This window comes from Gorilla gorilla, chromosome 5, assembly GCF_029281585.2.
Source record: "Gorilla gorilla gorilla isolate KB3781 chromosome 5, NHGRI_mGorGor1-v2.1_pri, whole genome shotgun sequence".
Taxonomy (NCBI): domain Eukaryota; kingdom Metazoa; phylum Chordata; class Mammalia; order Primates; family Hominidae; genus Gorilla; species Gorilla gorilla.
This window is the reverse complement of record NC_073229.2, coordinates 62,532,030-62,554,781: the sequence shown is the minus strand read 5'-3', so window position 1 is coordinate 62,554,781 and position 22,752 is coordinate 62,532,030. Positions and strand designations below refer to the sequence as shown.

Below are 22,752 nucleotides of genomic sequence, written 5' to 3'. Positions count from 1 at the left end.
CTGAGAGACAGTTTGTCATAATTTCTGTTCTTTTACATTTGCTGAGGAGTGCTTTACTTCCAATTGTGTGGTCAGTTTTGGAATAAGTGCGATGTGGTGCTGAGAAGAACGTATATTCTGTTGATTTGGGGTGGAGAATTCTGTAGCTGTCTTTAGGTCCACTTGGTGCAGAGCTGAGTTCAATTCCTGGATATCTTTGTTAACTTTCTGTCTCGTTGATCTGTCTAATGTTGACAGTGGGGTGTTAAAGTCTCTCATTATTATTGTATAGGAATCTAAATCTCTTTGTGGATCTCTAAGGACTTGTTTTATGAATCTGGGTGCTCCTGTATTGGGTGCATATATATTTAGGATAGTTAGCTCTTCTTGTTGAATTGATCCCTTTACCTTTATGTAATGGCCTCCTTTGTCTCTTTTGATCTTTGTTGGTTTAAAGTCTGTTTTATCAGAGACTAGGATTGCAACCCCTGCCTTTGTTTTCCATTTGCTTGGTAGATCTTCCTCCATCCCTTTATTTTGAGCTTATGTGTGTCTCTGCATGTGAGATGGGTCTCCTGAATACAGCACACTGATGGGTCTTGACTGTTTATCCGAAATGCCAGTCTGTGTCTTTTAATTGGAGCATTTAACCCATTTTCATTTAAGGTTAATATTGTTATGTGTGAATTTGATCCTGTCATTACGATGTTAGCTGGTTATTTTGCTTGTTAGTTGATGCAGTTTCTTCCTAGCATCGATGGTCTTTACAATTTGTCATGTTTTTGCAGTGGCTGGTACTGGTTGTTCCTTTCCATGTTTAGTGCTTCCTTCAGGAGCTCTTGTAGGGCAGGCCTGGTGTTGACAAAGTCTCTCAGCATTTGCTTGTCTGTAAAGAATTTTATTTCTCCTTCACTTATAAAGCTTTGTTTGGCTGGATATGAAATTCTGGGTTGAAAGTTCTTTTCCTTAAGAATGTTGAATATTGGCCCCCACTCTCTTCTGGCTTGTAGAGTTTCTGCCAAGAGATCAGCTGTTAGTCTGATGGGCTTCCCTTTGTGGGTAACCTGACCTTTCTCTCTGGCTGCCCTTAACATTTTTTCCTTCATTTCAACTTTGGTGAATCTGAAAATTATGTGTCTTGGAGTTGCTCTTCTTGAGGAGTATCTTTGTGGCGTTCTCTGTATTTCCTGAATTTGAATGTTGGCCTGCCTTGCTACGTTGGGGAAGTTCTCCTGGATAATATCCTGCAGAGTGTTTTCCAACTTGGTTCCATTCTCTCCATCACTTTCAGGAACACCAATCAGACATAGATTTGGTCTTCTCACAGAGTCCTATATTTGTTGGAGGCTTTGTTCATTTCTTTTTACTCTTTTTTCTCTAAACTTCTCTTCTCACTTCACTTCATTCATTTGATCTTCAGTCACTGATACCCTTTCTTCCAGTTGATTGAATCAGCTACTGAAGCTTGTGCATTTGTCACGTAGTTCTTGTGCCATGATTTTCAGCTCCATCAGGTCATTTAAGGACTTCTCTACACTGGTTATTCTGGTTAGCCATTTGTCTAATCTTTTTTCAAGGTTTTTAGCTTCTTTGCGACGGGTTCAAACTTAGCTCGGAGAAGTTTGATCGCCTGAAGCCTTCTTCTCTCAACTCATCAAAGTCATTTTCCGTCCAGCTTTGTTCTGTTGCTGGTGAGGAGCTGCGTTCCTTTGGAGTGGGAGAGGCGCTCTGATTTTTAGAATTTTCAGCTTTTCTGTTCTGTTTTTTCCCCATCTTTGTGGTTTTATCTACCTTTGGTCTTTGATGATGGTGACGTACAGATGGGGTTTTGGTGTGGATGTCCTTTCTGTTTGTTAGTTTTCCTTCTAACAGTCAGGACCCTCAGCAGCAGGTCTGTTGGAGTTTGCTGGAGGTCCACTCCAGACCCTGTTTGCCTGTGTATCAGCAGTGGAGGCTGCAGAACAGCAAATACTGCTGAACAGCAAGTTTTGCTACCTGATCATTCCTCTGGAAGCTTCATCTCAGAGGGGTACCTGGCTGTGTGAGGTGTCAGTCTACCCCTACTGGGGGGTGCCTCCCAGTTAGCCTACTTGGAGGTCAGGGACCCACTTGAGGAGGCAGTCTGTCCGTTCTCAGATCTCAAACTCCATGCTGGGAGAACCACTACTCTCTTCAAAGCTGTCAGACAGGGACATTTAAGTCTGCAGGGGTTTCTGCTGCCTTTTGTTCAGCTATGCCCTGCCCCCAGAGGTGGAGTCCACAGAAGCAGGCAGGCCTCCTTGAGCTGCAGTGGGCTCCACCGAGTTCAAGCTTCCCAGAAGCTTTGCTTACCTACTCAAGTCTCAGCAATGGTGGGTGCCCCTCCCCCAGCCTTGCTGCCGCCTTGCAGTTTGATCTCAGACTGCCGTGCTAGCAATGAGTGAGGCTCCGTGGGCATGGGACCCTCTGAGCCATGCGCGGGATATAATCTCCTGGTGTGCTGTTTGCTAAGACCATTGGAAAAGCACAATGCTAGGGTGGGAGTGACCCGATTTTCCAGGTGCCATCTCTCACCCCTTCCCTTGGCTAGGAGAGGGAATTCCCTGACCCCCTGTGCTTCTCAGGTGAGGTGATGCCTTGCCCTGCTTCAGCTCACACTCAGTGGGCTGCACTCACTGTCCTGCCCCCACTGTCCGACAAGCCCCAGTGAGATGAACCTGGTACCTCAGTTGGAAATGCAGAAATCACCAGTCTTCTGTGTCACTCATGCTGGGAGCTGTAGACTGGAGCTGTTCCTATTCAGCCATCTTGTAAATAAACATCTGGATAGATTTGTTTATAAGGTTTAATTAAAATTAGCTTTACATTAATAATATACTGATGCAAAGGTAAGATTTGTTTTTCTCTTTTGAACAATATTTCTGTGAAGTACTAATAAGGATTAATTTTTTGTTCACCTTCTGAGTGAAAAAAAGAGGGAAAGACATTTTTTCATCCAATGCTGTCTTTATTAGGTCTTTTGATTGCTTGGAAATCTGAGTCTCCTCTCTATCAAAGAGTAAAGGTGTTTTTGTTTTTTGTGGTTTTTTGGTCCTATTTATATGCAAAGAAAGTTTTTGCTTTCAGAAATATTTGAATTATCACTTTGGTTAAATGAATGACTATTATTAGTGACCTGTAATCCTATTTTGATCAAATATTTTAAACCTTCAGTATTTGACATACTCCCAAAATCAAATTTAAAATTCTAAAATTAAGTCTTTTCCAGAAGAAAACCCTGGAAGTCCAAGAGAGATATATTAGGCTTATTTGGTATATTAAAATCATATGGGAAGCACTGTCAAATAAGAAATAGTATTTAACTTTGAGTTATATTTGTATAGCTATGTTAATATGTTCCAAAATTGTAGGAGATTCCACTTCAGATATGTCTTGGTATATGAAATCAGTCATGATTATGATTAAACTGCTGTATGCCACAGGAATAACCAAATTTCCTTGTCAATTGTGTCTTTAACCATAGCTATCCTAAGTCTTTTGTCATTTAAAGACAATTAGTATTCTACTTTGATTCTTCTGAAAAACAAAACAAAACAAAACAAAAAATGGTTTAAAGCAACGGCAACAAAAGCCAAAATAGGCAAATGGGATCTAATTAAACTAAAGAGCTTCTGCACAGCAAAAGAAACTATCATCAGAGTGAACAGGCAACCTACAGAATACGCGAACATTTTTGCAATCTATCCATCTGACAAAGGGCTAATATCCAGAATCTACAAAGGCCTTAAACAAATTTACAAGAAAAAAACAATCCCATCAAAAAGTGGTGAAGGATATGAACAGACAGTTCTCAAAAGAAGACATTTATGCAGCCAACAAACATCTGAAAAAAAGCTCATCATCACTGGTCATCAGAGAAATGCAAATAAAAACCACAATGAGATACCATCTCACACCAGTTAGAATGGCGATTATTAAAAAGTCAGGAAACAACAGATGCTGGAGAGGATGTGGAGAAATCAGAACTCTTTTACAATGTTGGTGGGAGTATAAACTAGTTCAACCATTGTGGAAGACAGTGTGGTGATTCCTCAAGGATCTAGAACCAGAAATACCATTTGACCCAGCAAATGATTATAAATCATTCTACTATAAAAACACATGCAGCCGGGCACAGTGGCTCACACCTGTAATCCCAGCACTTTGGGAGGCCGAGGCAGGGGGATCATGAGGTCAGGAGATCAAGACCATCCTGGCTAACATGGTGAAACCCTGTCTCTACTAAAAAATTTTAAAAAATTAGCTGGGCATGGTGGTGGGCACCTGTAGTCCCAGCTACTTCGGAGGCGGAGGCAGGAGAATTGCGTGAACCCAGGAGACAGAGCTTGCAGGGAGCCAAGATTGCGCCCCTGCACTCCAGCCTGGGCGACAGAGCAAGACTCCATCTCAAAAAAAGAAAAAAAATAAAAAACCACAACACATGCACACATATGTTTATTGCTACTGCAGCACTGTTCACAAAATAGCAAAGACTTGGACCCAACCCAAATGTCCATCAATAATAGACTGGTTAAAGAAAATGTGGTATATCTACACCATGGAATACTATGCAGCTGTAAAAAAAAAAAAGGATGAGTTCATGTCCTTTGCAGGGACATGGATGAAGCTGGAAACCATCATTCTCAGCAAACTAACACAAGAACAGAAAACCAAACACCGCATATTCTCACTCATAAGTTGGAGGTGAACAATGAGAACATGTGGACACAGGGAGGAGAACATCACACACCAGGGCCTGTCGGGGGATGGGGGCTAGGGGAGGATAGCATTAGGTGATATACCTAATGTAGATGATGAGTTGATGGGTGCAGCAAACCACCATGGCACATGTATACCTATGTAACAAACCTGCACATTCTGCACATGTATCCCAGAACTTGAAGTACAATAATAAAATTTTTTTTAAATTTGCTACAATCCAAAATTTGCTTTTTCTTCAAAGAAATTCATGAAAAGGGACCCTGACAAGTACTCTTGAGTACAGACATCTAATAACTTCAGAGATCATACCATTGGACTAAGTAAAAATTTTCAAAACTCAATAAACTAATGTGTTCATGAAGATTGCTAACCCAACATCAAGCAGAACAAGAATTAATTACATGTCACTAAACTGATAAAGAACTGAAATGATTTTTAAGACTTTTTATTTCAAACATTGCTGATTTTTTTTATATTTTGTTTTCCAGAGTCAAAAATACGTTTTTCTTTTGAGCTATTTATAGGTTATAGCAATTGGGTAATATATCTTTATAAGCAAAATCGAAACATTTGCCTTTCTCTCTACTTTGTTTCCCCCAAATTTGGAAATTATTCATGGGTATTCTTATTTCATGGCAATCTAGTAATCTGCACTAGTTCAATAAGAATCTGTTTTCTGTAACAGGACACAACTGAAGACATTGTTTGGTGGTGGTGGTGTTTTTAGCCAGACTTTGACTGGAATGGTATATTTTCAGAGATGATCAGACTGCTTTGAGGAATTGAGGTTGACTTTATAGAGCTGATAAAAAGCCTCTTGGAAAGACTGGCCTGAAACCTTATCTTACACAGTTCCCCTTCAAGATTTCTGTCCTTGTGGTAAGTAAAGAATGTCACTTTTAGACAGGTTTGGGAACCTCAAGATATTTTGGGGACCTTGTGAAGAGACGAATTTACCAATTCCTACAGGTATTACAATGGCAGTCTAGTGGTGAATCCTTGGCTTGATTTCCTAACCTCAAAACTTTTAACAGTGTAATCCAAAATTCCTTATGAAAGTTCCAGCAAAGTCAACCTAAAAGAGCCTATTTGGCCAATCATTTTTCTTGCACTTTATGCAAGTAATCAGACCAAGTATAACATTAAAACTTATTTTACAAATAAATTGGTCCTACTAAGATTTATCTTTGGTAAAAATGGAGGCTGAAAACAGAAAAAAATTATGTTTCAGAAGAAAACTACAGTACACCTGTTATTAGACTCTAGCCCTGTCCATTTTTCTGAGTTTTTATTATCTTCCTACAATTTGGACTACATCCTGAACTACTTCCCGGATACAAGTCTCTAAAAAAGGACCAGGCTTTAATTTTCTTCATGATGCGTTTAACTGACTTCCCCAATGGAATAGATTTATTTAAAATTTTGGCATACACATTTTCTTCTTTATTATAGTCCTTGTGCATATTATATTTCTACTATATATCTCTCATTGTTTTACTACTTCTAAGAAAACCAAATTCATGGTACCCTACAGACTAGAGATGATTTAACAAGTGACAGCAGCTATAGATCAATGACTTTGACAGGACTACCCTAAGATTGAGCCTTCCCAGCAATGAGGGACACCTTGACACTCAGATTTTGATCATCAATGCTTTCAAGAAGAAATATTTCTGATCAAAAGGGGGAAATGAGAAAATAAAAGAAAATTTATCTGAGAAACGCAAATCCTTTTAAATTATCAGACCCAGAGAGGCATGAAACTATAGCCACAATCACATCCTACTCCCCCACCCCATTTTTAAGATGTGTATTCATCTCTTAAAACTGCTTGCTATTGCCACTAGTAGCTACAAAGTAACCTAATAATGCTCCACCAGAAACTATAACCCAGTCTATAGCTTAACAATGTATAGTCAATAGCTTATATTATTTTAAGGTAAAGTCTTGGTAAACAACTCAGGAATGGCCTCTTCCTTCCCATTTGTAACTGCTGCTAATTAGACAGTATACTCAGGACAACTTGAATCTATACTGCTGGGTTGTAATCCTCAGGCCTGGCCCAAATAAACTTTCTACTTATATTAATTTTGCCTCAGCTTCTTTACCTTTTAGGTCAACAGACAACAGGGACTAGAAGCCTTTTTGGAGTAAGGAAGTGGCATTCACAGGTGACAGTGCTGAGGAAGGAGGCTGGGGTCTCCAGGGATATAGCTTACAATTCCTCTCTAAATCCTGGGTTCAAAGAGCTGGGCTCCCAAATGTCCCAGGAAAGCTTTCTTGTGGCAACACAAACTTGCACCAGCCCCCTACATCTGAGCCATTTGAGGTGATTTATATGAAGATGATTGCAGGATAATTCATTGAGACATGAATTCATGCTGTATTTTTCCCTCTGTTCCAAGTGGGAAGCTTCTCTGTGCTCCTGCACCTCTGGGGAGCCTTGTGGTACAGGCTGGGGTTAAAGTCTGCTTAGAGACGATGAATTTCCTGGACTTTGCCTTCCAGGAGCCAGAGCAGCTTAATGGGATCACGCAGTAGAGGAGAGGGTAGAGAGAAGGAAGGAGCCCCATCCAAAGGAGCTTGTGGAGTTCCCCTCATGAGTAGAACCAGCAGCCCTCCTAGGGAGGTGGAGGACCTCCAAGAGTACTGGTTACCAGGATGGCCAAGGATAGGCCTGAATATCTGGCTTCCCTCTAAGCCCAAGCCTAGAACCTGAATTTCTGTGCAAAGATGCACCACTCTTCCACCAACACTCCCCGCATCCTTGCAGCTGTTAAGGCGAAGGGGACTCAGCTCACTCTTGGAAGCTGGCTGCATCACTCCAACCACTTGGACAGCATGGAATTCCTGAGCAGCTCTTCACTCATTCGCTGGCTCACTCAAATAACCAGTGGGTCTGGAGAGCAGACCAGCACTCAAAGCAGAAATTGCTTCAGTGCATGTGATTTGTTTTCTGAGGCTTGGTCCCACACCTCAGGGCTGCACTGGGAACACAGAGGCATCAGAAGGCATTAAGGAACCAGCTAGGCATCCCCATGCTTTCAGGAAGCAAATCACCTAAACCCTACCCTCTGACCCAAGCCAGGTAAGAGAGACCACCAGGGGGCCAAGTCCCCCAGCTAGGGTAATGTCCGTGAATGTCTTGTAAGAGAGCCCTTTGAATACAAATACCCACAGAAGCTGCTGACTCTCCTCCAGTGCCTTAAAAAGTGGCCCAACCCTGGTGTCAGCCGGGGTCATCTGTCCCTTAAGATCTAGACCTGATTGTCTTGAACCCCTCCCCCTGGCATATGCAGTGCCCTCACCAAGACTTCTGGGAATTCTCAGAGATTGGTGCTTCTTCTATCCTCTTCTGGCTCTGATTTCAGAATTCTGCTGAATTATCCTTCTTCTTCATTTTGTGTCTCTTCCTATGACACCTCCCAGCACAGACCCAGAAACTTTCCCTGATCCCCAAGCTTCTGAGTACAAGCAGGCATGGAAGTTGGATGTAGAGATTTTTCTGAAGATTTAGGGGCAATAGCTGGAAACGTGCATCTCACTCCAAGATGCAGGGAAAATTAAAAGTGGACTTAAGTACTTAGGAAGCCCCTGGGCATTTCCTACCCTTCTGCCTCAGTTCCTGGTTGCTGCAGCCCTCTCTTCTCTAATCCCCTCCCCGAGCCCACTACCAATTCTGGTCCCTTCTCATGCAGACTAGGATGGTTCCCTAGTCCTCTTCTTACTCCAGCCTCCCCTAGAGGCCCCTCCCACCCTCATGTCCTACTGTGCATTTTTTTTTTTTTTTATTTTTTTGAGATGGAGTCTCACTCTTTCACCCAGGCTGGACTGCAGTGGCACTATCTCGGCTCACCACAACCTCCGCCTCCTGGGTTCACGCCATTCTCCTGCCTCAGCCTCCCGAGTAGCTGGGACTACAGGCGCCCGCCACCATGCCCGGCTAATTTTTTGTATTTTTAGTAGAGACGGGGTTTCACCGTGTTAGCCAGGATGGTCTCGATCTCCTGACCTCATGATCCACCCGCCTCAGCCTCCCACCTACTGTGCATTTTACTAAACTAAGATCATTCCTTTCCCATGTGAAACTGGTACTGGTTGTGGTAAAATAGTAATTTCCTACCTCTGAAAGTACCATTATTTTACAGATGAGGCCAACTGGACTCAGTAGTTTAAATAAATCAGTCAAGATCACATAGCAAGAGGAAGAGTTGGAATTGCACTGGGATCTGTCTTCACAGAAAGTTGCCTTTCCTTCTGGGCTGCCTCTGATTTGGCTGAGGTCTTGGCCTGCAGGAGGGGTCTGCTGCAAGAGGGGCAGGTGGTTCTGAGAGGGGATCTTCATGACCCAGGCAGGAAGCGAGCGTGCCACTGCCTTGTCAAAGTTCCAGAAGCAGTGGTGTTTGGAGTCCTGAGAACAGGCAATCCTGAGTTCTAGGGAGCCTATGTTAGGTGGCTGGACCGAGACCGCCAGGGTGTGAGGGGCTGGCACAGAAGGCTGGGCTTTTGCTCGCAGGCAATGAGGAATGAGAAACCAGGCAGAGCTGGGAGGGCTAGAAGGCGCCTTTAGCCATAAAGCAAAGCTACTAATCCTGGGTGCCAGGAGCAGTGCTAAAGCCTTTTACATTACATCATTTCTGATACACACAGTAAGCCCCAGAGAGAGTCATCCTTTTACTTCACAGATAAGGAAGCTGAGGGTCTCAGTGGTTGAGTGACTTGCTCAAAGCCCCACAGTTAGTAAGTAAACAGGCAGCCAGAATGCAAACTCCACACGTCTGCTTCCTAGTCTCCCACGTGCCATGTGGGTTCTGGGAGAATATTCAGCTGCTGGGGGCTGGTAAATTGTGTGTCTGTTCCCACCTCAGGGACTCTGCCGCTGTTCTGGAATACTCTCCCACTAGGTTTCAGTACAGCAGGCCCCATCTTGTCTTTGGGACTAAGTTTAGGGGACTTCTTGCAAAAGCCTTGCTGACCTCCTAATCCAAAGAAGCCCCCAGGCCCTCTCCCTCTCCTCACTCTGTCATATTTTCTTCTTGGAACTTACTTGAAATTTTCTCATTTGTTTATTACTTATTGTCTCCCCCATGCCCTAAACGTGAAAGTGGAATGTATCTGTCCTGTTTTCCCAAATCCCCAGTGCCTAGGTCAGCCAGCACTCACATACAAATATCTGGCAAAGTGAAGGAGGCGGCAGAGTCTGAACACCAGCAAAAGCCATCTCTTGCCCATACCAATAACCCTCTCTCCACAGCCCAACCACCTCAGTGGCAGCTTTTCTACTCCATTTCCCCATGAAGAATTGCTGTGGAAGGAATGACAACTGGACCAGATGTCACCTGACAGGAGTCCAAGCCAGATCCTGCTACCCTACCTGGTGGGTCTCCAAACTGGCAGACCAGTCTGCCCTGGTCCTTTGGAGGTCCTCTACCCCAAGTCTGCCCAGGAATTCCCTTCAGCCTTTCTACAACCTCTCATGCTCACTGACCTTTAGGCTTTAGGGAAACAAAAACAATTCTGCCCTATAAAGATGTCAGGACCCTGACTCCAGGTGGCCAAACCCTTGTCATGAAATGGAAGGAACACAGGGCCTGGAGGTGGACTACTGGCTAGAGGCCTGGGGATGAGGCCCAGACCCTGAGCTAGGGACTGGAGGCTCCTGGTTCCATGTGCAACACGCTCAGGATCACTGGCTGTGGCTGAACTCCACTTCTATCAAACACATTCAATGATGTGTTCCCTTTGTCTACCCTGTGGGGAGGCCAGAACATCAATGAAATATAAAATTGAAAGCACATTGTACTTCTCAGATGAAAGGTGCCATAGTCAGAGAGATTCACAGCCATACTGTTCACTCGTGCTGGTCAAATGGCTTTGGCTGGGAGATTTTTTTATGGGTATGAGTTTTAGAGTTTAAAGAAAAAAATACAGCTTGTTTCATAGAGCCATTATGGGATTTTTCTGTTGAGGCACACAGTCTCTGCACAGCCCTAAAATGTTTTGACAGCTCAGGCAAATTCTCAGGAAAACCTGAGACCAGAGCGTGCCAACCAGCCGCTTATCACTCCGCTCCCACAGCCCCAGCGCTCGGCTGGAGCTTCCCCTGCTGGCTCCTCAGCAGGCCCGGCCGCCACCCTGCCCGCGGGACCAGCCGCACGCGGCCCAGCTATGAATCAACCTTGTCCTCCCATTCCAGTGCGGGAAATGGGATGATGAATTCGTTTCCATCACCACACTGCCCATAAGTCACGGCTTGAAGGGCATTTTTTTCTTTTAAAGTTTCCAATGACAAAGATTTCATTATCCAAAGCAATAATTTTTACCCGGAGCAATGCAAGATTTCACTCTACCTGAATTAGGCCCATATGTGAAAGGGCAGCCTGAGAACGTCAGTGTCTGGGGGCGGAGAGGAGGGTGGGGAAGGGGGAGGCTGGTCTCTGTGTTCTCGCCCTGCCCCCACACGTTCCCTTTCTCTCTGTGTGTGGATGTTCGCTTTCTTTGTTCTCAGTCTCCTTCCTCCTGAGCCAACCTCTCTCCTTGTCACTGGGCACCCCCATGATCCTCTCCCCAGGGTACAACCCTTCCTCCAGTGACAACCCCAGGCCTGGGCTGACACTGTCTGTTTATTCTGCTGGCCTGTTCTCCCTACTGCTTCACATCCACACACTCCCCATCCCCCGCCCATATCAGAGCCAAAGAAGGGCAAAGAATCATCAGCATTGCTCTCACATGGAGGCCAAAGGGCTTTCCTTTGAGTCAGAAAGGCAATTTCAAAACTGCACTACAGAAGTGCACTGCACTGCACAAGATCCCCGGGGGATTGGCTCATTCTCAGGCTCCAGATGTGCCACCTTCTGCCAGGCCCCATCTTTTTACCCTGTTAGTTTTCACACTGAGGCCTCATTGCTCCAAAGCCAAAGCCTAAAGTCACAGGAAGCATATATAAGAATCTAAAGAAGGAAATATGGGGACCTTCTACAGCAGCGCAGGAGAAGCCAAGACAGGGTCCTCTGCTCTCAGCCCTCCTGGAAAGCAGCACTTGAGGGGTAGGGGGTTCCTTCAGGGACTGGCTGGTATCTTTTGAGGACTGGCCTGGCCAGGGAAGGCCAGGAGCCCTGCTGAGAAGGGCTTACCATTCTCAGGGTAAGACTGGGGTGCCCCTGGCATCTCCCACTGTCCACATCCCAATCCCACAGAGCCTCCTGCTCCACCTGCTTTCCCGCTAACAACGCTGCCGCCATCAGTCCGGGGACAGGCCCAGGTCAGATCACCTGTGACAAGCCCAAGAGGAAATGCTAGTGTCAGATTCGAGGGAGCCACGTACAGCCAGTCTACATTTAAACAGCAAGTATTAATTACAGAATCCCAGCCAAGTACAAAAGACAAAATAAATGCATGAATGTATTTCACTTCCTCTTAAAGCAAATACAAAGTAGGGCTGATATTAACTACCAAAATGACAAACTTTCATATGACTGACCTACATGCACACACAGTTAGAATAAACACCAGGGAAGAGGCCCAGACAGTGACCTCAGGAGTTCAGGCAAGCAAGGGAAAACTGGAGGCTGGGCCAAAGAGTCTTCACAGAAGAGTGGTGCTCTGGTGTGAAGGAAGTAATAATCTGAGTCTTCAAGAGAGTGCCAGAGTAGTGGAGTGTCCTCCCGGAGGGGTGGGAGTGATGCTGGGAGTTAACTGAGCCCATCCATTGAGTTTGGAAGCCCAAGCTAAAGATCTAGACCTCTCATTACTTCCCAATCAGTGACAAAGGGAGTGTTTTGAAGCCATGTTAGCCCCCACAATTCTCAGCTACCACTATTACATATCGTTAACTCCTCCCACCAGGTGCAGCAAAGCACATTATGAGTGTTACAGTGAGCATGGGGATAGGGAGACAGGACAAAATTGATCTGAGGTGTGATGCCTGTGCTGGGAGGCCTCTAGTGCACTCACTGGCTAAGAGAGGCCCCCGTGCCAACCCCCTGACCCGCACGCGGCCCCACTGCAGGCCAATCTTCAAATTCCTGCCTCAACAGTCTCACCTACTACCTCATGTCGGGAATCTGGAGCTCTGGGTTAGCAGGTGGAGTTGCGGCTGATATATGTGACATCAGGGTGCTGTGAGATTTGTAGGCAGTGGCAAGTTTTAATTAAAATTTTTTCTTAGGCCAGGCACGTTGGCTCATACCTGTAATCCCAGCACTTTGGGAGGCTGAGGTGGGCAGATCACATGAGGTCAGGAGTTCAAGACCAGCCTGGCCAACATGGCAAAACCCCATCTCTACTAAAAATACGAAAATTAGCCAGGTGTGGTGTGGTGTCGGGCACCTGTAGTCCCAGCTACTTGGGAGGCTGAGGCAGGAGAATCACTTGAACCCAGGAGGCGGAGGTTGCAGTGAGCCAAGATTGCACCACTGCACTCCAGTCTGGGTGACAGAGTGAGACTTGGTCTCAAAAAAAAGAAAAGAAAAAAAGAAAAAAAAATTCTTAGAGGTGAAATTCACATAATATAAAATTAACCATTTTAAACACAATTCAGTAGCACTTAGTACATTCACAGTGTCGTGCATCTGCTGCCTCTATTTAGGTGCAGAACATTTTCTTCACCCCAAAGGGAAAACTCATGCCCACGAAGCAATCACTCCCAAGTTCTCCTCCTCCCAGGCCCTGGCAGTCACTGATGTGCTTTCTGTCTCTTTCCAGATGTTTCATATAAGCAGAACCATACAATGTGACCTTCAGTGTCTGGCTTCTTAGCATGTTAGCTTGGCTTAGAAACTTAGCATGTTTCTGAAGTTCACCCATGTTGTTGCATGTATCAGAATTCCATTCCTTTTTATGGCTGAATAGTATTTCATTGTATGTATATACTACACCTTGTGTAGCCATTCATCTGCTGATGGACAACTGTGCCCACCTTTGGCTAGTGTGAATAATGCTCCTATAAGCATGTACGCCCAAGTATTTGTTTGAGTCCTTGCTTTCAATTCTTTTGGGCATATGCCTAAGAGGGGAGTTGCCAGGTCATATAGTAATTCTATATAATATACTTTTGAGGAATGGCCAAACTTCTTTCCGCAGGGCTGCATCACTTTACATTCCCACCAGTGGAAAGGTTCTGAGAATCCTCAGACAGATAGATAGTGGTAGGGGATGCATCTGATGGTTTTGTTTGAGTCAGGGTTAGGGGAGGCTGAGCTGGAGCTACTACCTGGTGCTCTCATGGCACCCAAGTCCTCCGCCATTCCTAGAGCCCAGAACCGTGTGCAGCTCAGAGCAGGTCCTCAGAGTTGAGGTGTAAAGGAAGCAGTGAAGACTAGGAAGGTGGTCACAATGACGATCCTGGGTCGCAGAGTCCTGAGACACCACAGTCACACAGTGAAAATCAAGGCTGAGGACCTGAGACTACCCAGGCTTCCCCACTCGGGCTCCTGCAGATAGCAGGCTGGGAGCTGCACTCCTTTGCAGATACCATTACTGGAGATAGGACTGCAACATGAAATGATGAAAATGTAAAACATCAGGGAACATGCTGTAAATCACTTATTGGCAACCTGCTGCCTCCCAGACATGCCCGATCGGAGTGAGATGCTGCAGCAGCTCGGGATTTCCACATGGCCTAGACCAGGCTTTCCTTCAGGTGCCAAGACCCTGACCTAAGAACTGAAACCATGTGGGGAAAACACCTTGGGGGCCTGACTCATCCTGTCCTCCAGCCGAAAGCATTGCCCCTGAGTCTTCTCCTGGCATCGAGCCCACCAGCCCCAGGCCTTGGGAAAACCCCTTTGCCCCTCCATGCCTGTGTTTTCCCAATTTGAGAAATGATGATGCCTTGGCTTGAACAGCCTCCCAGGCTCCCCAGCAGATTCCAGATGTATCTTTGATTCGTGGAATTTACCCATAGTCTTGGCTCTCCTCATCTGGTCTCAGTGAAAAAAAATCAATAAACAAAGAAAAGAAGCGGCCAGTTCCACAAGGCCCTATGAACAGGCTTCTCAGGGCCAGTGTCAGCAGCAAGGCTCCTGAGGCCAGGGGTCCTGCCATCCACCTGCACTGGCCCAGATGGGAAACGGGGCTGCTCAGGAATGTGTAGGGTTTCAAGCACAACTGGCATTCCTTCAAGTGTGCAGTATGAGGTACGGCCCCTTAGAAGCAAAACCCACATTGAAAATCAAACTAAGAGAGAAAGTGAAATGATGGGCTGTCTGCCTGCTTTCCCAAGCACTCCCCTCAGGACACCTTTAAATGCTTTAAGTGGAACTGTGTCTCTGCACACTTTTGCAGTTTCATGTATACTGTCTGAAGCAGAGGTTAATGTATATAGCCTTGTTGCAACTGGGTGGACTTTCTCAGTTCCCTGGTTGCTTGGCCACCAAAGCAAGCCCTGAGCAGGAGGGTGGAGGGCAGTAAGAGAAAGAGCATGGGATTTGGGGTCTCAGAGGATCTGCAAACCACAGCTGAGCTGTGGCTAACACCAACGCCAGTGATGGAGGAGCTATAAATCTTGTGTGCCCTCCAGCAAGCCCTTCTCACCTCTGGGCCTCAGTTTCCTCCTTTCAACAGTGAGAACATCAGACCAGATGACCCTCCGGGTTGCTCCAATGTTCTAGGCAGTGGACCTTCATGGAGCAACTGAATATTCATGAAGTTGTGAGCAGGCCAGTCCTAGCCAGAGCCAAGCAGATGCACTAGCAAGACCCCCTCCCACCCATTAAAGAGTAATGATGGTGTGTCACAGTCCATCGGCTGAGTAGGCCACTCAATTCTCCATCTCATCTACCTTCTTTGATCTGAAGGTCCACACAAATGGTTCCCCTTTTAAGTGCATGGGGGATACTGTCTTGCCATAGGAACAGCATTTAACAAAGCTGGGGGCCCGAGGTGCCCAAAACCATCATCGTAATAAAGTAAAAGATCAATGTATCCAACAATGCCACCCCTGTTTGCCAAATTTATCAGCCACAACAGCTTTGCTGTGAGGTGAAATGTTGGGGGCTGGGTTGGGGAAATCAGTCGCCTTTCCTTACTATGCAGCAGTTTAGCCATAATTCTTCTTCAGATTTACTTCCTGTAGCAGTCTTGTCTCCTCAGATTCTCATTTCTTAGAATCCTTTCATGATTATCCCATAGTGCCTAGAAGAGGGCTGGGCACACAGTGGGTACTTAATAAGTATATATGGATCTGTTTTCAGGCGTGTCCAGGAAAAGAAGACTAGTATTTCAGTTACCTGTGGCTGCAGAACAAACTACCAATTTAGTGGCTTATAACAACGATTAATGATTTCTCATGAATCTGTGTTGACTGGATTCAGCTGGGTGGTTTGGCAGGGCTCATTTAGCAGCTGCATTCATCTGGAAGCTTGTTTGAAGCTGGAATGTCCAAGATGGCCTCTTATCCTCCAGAGCTTCTCTCCCATGTTCCCTGCATTATCCACTGGCCTAGTCTGGACTTCCTTTTAGCAGCAGGGTGGCTGGGTTCCAAGAGGAACTGTTCTAAGAAGACAAGCCTAGTGCGCAAGCACTTGTAAAGCCACGGCTTGGATCATGCTTGTTAATATCCTTTTGGCCAAAGAAAGCCACATGGCAAACTCCAGAGTCAATGCAGGAGAGACCACACAAAAGTGTGACTTCTAAGAGATATAGTTCATTGAATGCCACAAAGCAATGACCTACCACAGCTGGTGAATCCCCTCTGCCCCCCTCGAGGGGATAGAGCCATGATACCCTGAGCCATCCTCTACTCTCCCAGAAAAGTGGAAGACAGGACAGGTTTCTCAGTGGAAAACCATCCTCCAGAGCATGTGAGGAAGTCAAGTCACCCACTGCCAAGTTAGGGAGGGAAGGTTCCTTGAGTCCCATCATGGTCATGCTCAAAATCTAGCAAAAGCTGGACTGTCTTTTCAGATCTTGGGGGACAAGTGGAACCTGTCACTTGCATTCATTCACTGAATATAGTACCTGAGCACTACCATCATGGAGCACTTGGGATCAAGGTGTATCAAGGGAACCTCTGCTACCAATAGCAGGAGAGGAACACATGCATTTCCACGCATGTCCTTGTTGGCCATGGGGATTGTCTTTTTCCACTGGGGAGTAATAATGTGGTGCAGTGGTTAATTGCATGGACCCTGTTGGGAGATGGCTTGGCTTCAGATTCTAGCTCTGCCACATACCAACTCTGCTGACCTGGGCAACCTGCCCAGCCCTCCTGAGCCACGGTTCCCACGTCTAAATTCTCGTGAGGGTTAAATCACTTAATCCATGAAAAGCACTCAGAACAGAGGTTGGCATAAAATAAGCACCAGGCAAGCATTTGCTAATATTATTCATGAGTAACCCTTACATAAAGAATTCTTTTTTCAAATTACAAACCTAATATATACTTGACGTAAAAACAAACCAACCTTGCAATATCTGAAAAAAGAAAAAAGGGAAAACCCACTCACACAATTCCTCAACCCGAAAAGAATCCTCTTCACCTCCTGGCATGCACACTTAGTGTTTTCCTATGAAATATGTACACATAGCCATTCTTTTCATTACAAAAAATTGTCATACTGTTTGTAGCCTGCCAGTTAAAATGTAATAATATGTCAAAAATGTTGGCCATAAATATTAATCTACAATTTGATTTTACTATCAGCATGTATTTAATGATGTAATCTATCCTTTCCTGTGGGATATTTATATGATCTGTGATTTTTCACAAATAGAAGTAATGCTGTGATACATATCCTCATATGCATCCCTCATTATGTCTTCAGAATAAGTTCCTAGAAGAGGAAAATGCTGGGTTTGAATGGAATGCCTACCTGCAGGGTTGATTCAGATGCTGCTGTCCTGGCCTGGAGAGAATGAGTGTGCCTGGAAGGCATAGTAGGAGAGGAACATGTACCTGTCCTCCATGTCCTTGTCGTCCATGGGGATTGTTTTTTCTCACTAGGGAGTTATAGTATCAGCCTCTAGGCCAGGAACATTCTGCTGTGGTGTGGCTTCTCCTCTGCCGCAAGTAAGGCCAGAGCCGCCTTTAGAGCCTGTGGAGGCCAAAGCAACTCCATCTTGGAAGCTACCCACCATGTTGACTTCTGATTATCCCCAGTTCTGGGACGGCCTCTAAGATTTCCAGCATATCCATTGTTCCTTGTGTAAGAGCAAGTACTTACTATAAATCCTGCCCTTAGGTCAGGTTAACATCAAGGTTGCTTGATGTTATCATACTTCAACTGTCCTACACTTCCCTTCTGAACCACTCCTCCCCTGGAGGTAATGACACGTGGAGGGTAATGACACGTGGATCCACCATCTCCTCTCACTGCCACCTGAGACATAAACATGGTTTCTTTTCTTAAGTCTCTATTAAATGTTTCTAAGAAACTGGATTTGTCAGCCTCTTTCTTCAGCCTCTCAGCTTCTTCAGACTTTGGGGGTGGGATTGCATAGACCTGCCCATTGTAAACAGAGCCCCAGGTGCCTTCTGCCTGCCTGTAACCACTAACTGCCCCAGGTTTCCACCTGGTCCTCCTGCACCCCTCTCTACACACAGAGTTTCAGTGTCCCAAAGAGAGACTTTGGCAGGAAACAGACATGCTTCAATATCCCTTTAGCAGGTGACCCCAATCCACGTATCCCTCTCTGATGCCCATCTCCAACCTGGACCTGTATTTCTGCCTGACTGTTCCATGGGATCCTCAAATTTAGCCCGGCCTAACCCACTCTTCTTGTCTGCTTTCCCATCACCTGTTCAAGCAAGCTATTTGAGCAGGCGTCCAGGCTTCAGGGGTCAGGCAACATGGGTTTAATTCTGGCTCTGCATTTACCAGCTGGGTGATTGTGGGCAAATGACTCAACCCCCTTGAGCTGCAGTTTTTCTTAACTGCAAACTGAGGACTTTAATATGAGCCTCTCAGGGTTCTGAGGATTCAGTGGGGTGACAGCAGGTCCTACAGAGTAAATGTCTAATAAATGATAACAAGAGCAATACTGATATTATTTTTATTCTTACTACCCACTGCTCCAACTGAAAACCTCATAGTCATTCTTCCTTCTTCAAGGGTCTCTTCTCTTCCACAAAGCCAGGAAGTAAACCTTACAAATGGCCCCTGAACCCCTGCTGCTGCCCTGCAGCTGGCACACATGCATTAAGTGGTCTCCTTACCCCCTCGCCATCCTGTGGACAGCACATAGCAGATGCCTGGAAAGTTGCTTGTGTGAAAAGTACAGTGGTTCCCAGCAGATCACTTCCTTTCTCTGGACCCTGCTTCCTCATCTGTAAAACCATCTCCAAAGGCCCTTGCAGCTGGGAAACACTGTGATTCCCTATCCCTCTACTGGTTCCTTGCCCCAGGGAACAAGGGAGCCTGGCTGCATCACTCAGGCAGGCAGATTCTTAGCAGGACAGAGCGAGATAACAGCTAGGTAGATGACTTCTCTCTTTATTGCCTGAACCATCAAACCCTCCCCAAGATTTCTGGACTACTGTCCCTTGGCTGGCTCAGAAATTTCTTAGCTCTACCAATATTTTCTTTCGTAGTTCTGTAAAGCAAGCTCAAACTCCGCGAGCACCGCCTATGCAAAGACCTTAAACCACATGTTTATTTTCCTAAGCTATAAAAAGTTTATGAGGGGAGCTGGACTTCTTGTCCAGCACCATGCTCAGAATTGCTACTGCATTCCACAGGAAGACAGAGGGCTCTGTGTCAGTCCAGGGGGGCTGGAGGGAAGTAGGTGGAGTATAGCTGTCCAGCCTCCAGTGGAAAGGGCATAGGGCATGGGAAGGAACAACTGAGTGGCAAATTCATTGGGTAGTGAGGGCAGTGGAGAAGAAAGATGGGGGAAAGATTTGAGCATGGTTGCAGGTGGTTTAATCCAGCATTCTGCCTCTCAGGTCCGTCTCCTGTCAAGGCAGCTTTGGGACACTGAGTCAGCAAAGGCACTGGGGCTCGCCCTGGCTGAAGCTCACTAAGCCAGCCCTTCTGACATGACACAGCCCCTTCATCCAAGAATATGAAGTCATCGAAGCTTGATCCTGGAATAACCTGCCAAGAGGAGACACCTTCACTTAGTTGCCTCTAGTTTCCCAATGATCCCAGCCCATCTATTTACTTCTTTCCACCTAGCCCAGTGCTTCTTGAGAATCAGATGCCATGGAGTCATTCAGAACTCCAGCACCAGGGTATGTTCTGAGATACAGTTTGTTTGTCCACCAGCCTGGCATTTCTGGGGGTCCCTGATATGGACTGAGCCTCTGAGGGTAGAGTATTTCCTCCTGCAATGCAGGTCTAGGTTTTCCATTGAGCTGATGCCAACCTCTTTAAGTGGATGAGATCTTGAATGACTCTTGGATCCCAATATCTATAATACCACCTGCCAAGATCTGGTGAAGCTCACTGAGCCTGGGCCCTTGGTCCTTCAGGCCCATTTCCCACTTGGTTCCATCCTGGGAACTCCAAAGGGTCACATCATAGGAGGAAGGAAACAGAGGTGTGTGAAGGTCCTTGGTCCTCAAACTGCAGGGATTTGAGTACTAGATGGAGTGGGGAAATGACTGAGTGACACTCAAGGTCTCCTCTAACCCTGAAATCCTATGATTTCTAGGAAAAAAGGAAACTGCCATTTGCTCAGAGCAGTGATTCTCAAACTCAATGCCTCTATTCTGTTACAAATATATCATAATACTCCCTTATTATCCTGAAATAAAAGGTAATATATTATACTCATAATTTTAAAAGGTCAAACATCTTAACTGTAAAAAGGGCAACTTATGATAAATTAATGTGTATTGCCATATGTAAATGTGTGGGCATGGCTACTTCGGAAGCCCTGATGCAGCACAGCACCGCACCGCTGAACGGACTCCCGGTGCCAGCAACATCATCAATGCAGAGTGACAAGGTGGGTCATACAGGGATTCCAAAACTACATGCAGCATTGCTGTCAGATACAATGCTTTCCTATATTGTGAACACTGTTAAAGTACAATCTTAATTTACATACTGGTTGCATGCATTCAATGTTTTCTAAAACCGTGCAAAAAATAATCTGTATTAAGTGCTGGTATAAGATGATAAAGTCAGGTTTTTCACCTCCAGAATTGTCCAGTTAGTAATTTGACAGTTGTGTAGGGCACAGGACAATTCTTCATTTTGCAGGACAGTCTCAGGAATGGCAGGGTATTGGGCATCCTTTATCCAGTGTGCAAAATGCTAGTTGCCCCTCGGCTGGTAGTATCACCCTGTTCAAAATGGTTGAATTGAAGCCTCCTCTCTGCCTGGAGACACAGGAGGCAGGAGATGGGGACACTAATCATCACAGTGTTAAGGATCTGCAAGATCTGCTGAGACATCACTACAGTTTGGTGAAGTGGCCATGGTAATAACCTGTGTTGCTGAGGTAATAACCTGTGTTATACCTGTGTTGCTGCAACGCCCAGCTTTGTCTCTCAGGTGGTCCTTGGCCTCCACCCCAGCCCCAATAGCTCAGGTCTCATTTAGCATGCAACTTATAAACCAGGCTGGTAGTAGCCCTCAGGGCCCAGGAGTGGCCTTCTCTTGTCTGAGATGCTTTCAGAAGAACCTGGAGACCCTCGCTTTTGGACAAGGCACTGCCCATGTACCATTTTTGCGGTGGTTGTCCTTTTATTCGCTACCCCAATTTAACCATAGAGGCACTTACAAATCAGAATGATTAAAAAAAAAAAGGTTCAGTGACCTGAGCAAGTTGCATAACTTTTCTGTGACTCAGTTTCCTCATCTGTAAAATGGGAATAAGAAGATGGGTGGATACCATTAACCTTAAAAGGTTGCAAGCATTACACTTTCATAATATTAATGAAAGGGCTTTTCAAATTTGAAAGCACAAAATATAAGGTATTACTACTTTTTCATTTTGTAGCACTATTATTATTGCCAGTTCACTAAGCCCCTATGAGGCACATCCAACATGTGCTGACCACAGCCCATCTTTGGCCTCAAAGGAAAAGGAGGCCTGCAGAGCCTGAGTCTCCCACTGCCTGGCCTGGCCAGCTGTGCACCAGCTCCGCACCTGCAGGAGACTAGGTGGGCTCCCAACAGAAGGCGCAGGGCAGTGTCAGTAAGGCCACTGTGGGACAGCTGGCTGTTCTTTCCAGAGGGCAGGGCTAGGCTTCAGACATTCATTCCAGGGTGCAGTCCAGGAGGTGTCTGCCCCAAGGCAGGGCACACGACCAGAGCTGAGAGTGTGAGGATAAAAGTAGTGAGAAAGAGACTGAAGAGGCATCCTAGGACCAGACGGCGCAAGGCCTGAGAGGCCTAATCAGAAAAGGAGAGAGGGGCACCCACTTGTTTAATTGGCTTTACTGTCCTTGAGTATTCAAACCTGGCGCTCATTTCCACAGGCCTGACGCCATCATTGCCCCAGGCAGCAGGAAGCTGGCTCAAGACCTGCTCAGGCTGTTTTCCCCTGCACTCACCTTGCGCTTCCGGATCCTGGCCTTCCTCCTGTGGCCCGGTCTCAGGTCCGAACCCTCCTGCTTCTTGCGGACTCCTTCTGGCTGCCAATTGCAGACACTGTTGAGCAAATCATCAGGGGGGCAGCAAGTGTACAGGTACACCTAACGCACGCATGCCCACCTGCGTGCCTCGTGTGTACGCGTGCGTGCTCGCTCATGTGCGAGCATCGTGCAGGCTCGCCTCCAAGCTTCCAGCGAGCCTCCGTGCGTGCGCGTGCGTGCTTATGTGCGTGCGTTGTGCGGGCTCACCTTCGGGCTTCAGGTGAGCCTGCCGCGTGCATGCTCAGCAGGTGCAGGCCCTCCCAAGGTTCTGCGCTGCCTCCAACTCCTCTGGACCCAGCTTCTCTAGCGGTGATTGGAGTTGTGGTGCTCAGCGCCGATCTTGTGTGCTGATAAAAGCTGCGGGGATTGTCGAGGTCTTCCTAGGGCGGTGAAAGGGGGGGGCCCAGCTTCAGATCCGGCGAGTTTTCCACTAGCCTGGCTGCGGCTGTTAACAGCCTGTTCAGATTCGTCGTCAAATTGGAAGCCCCCGAGAGGAGACAGCCAAA

General features: G+C 46.1%; 1 long non-coding RNA gene across 1 annotated transcript in view; it reads right to left on the bottom strand.

The window, feature by feature from the left end:
* The window catches only part of LOC109027389 (uncharacterized), a 105,031-nt gene extending 82,523 nt beyond the window's left edge, over window positions 1-22,508 (bottom strand). The window contains exon 1 of the long non-coding RNA XR_002006583.3: window positions 22,166-22,508. This is a non-coding gene — a long non-coding RNA (uncharacterized lncRNA). The remainder of the gene's footprint in view (window positions 1-22,165) is intronic.
* Window positions 22,509-22,752: the final 244 nt, after the last annotated feature.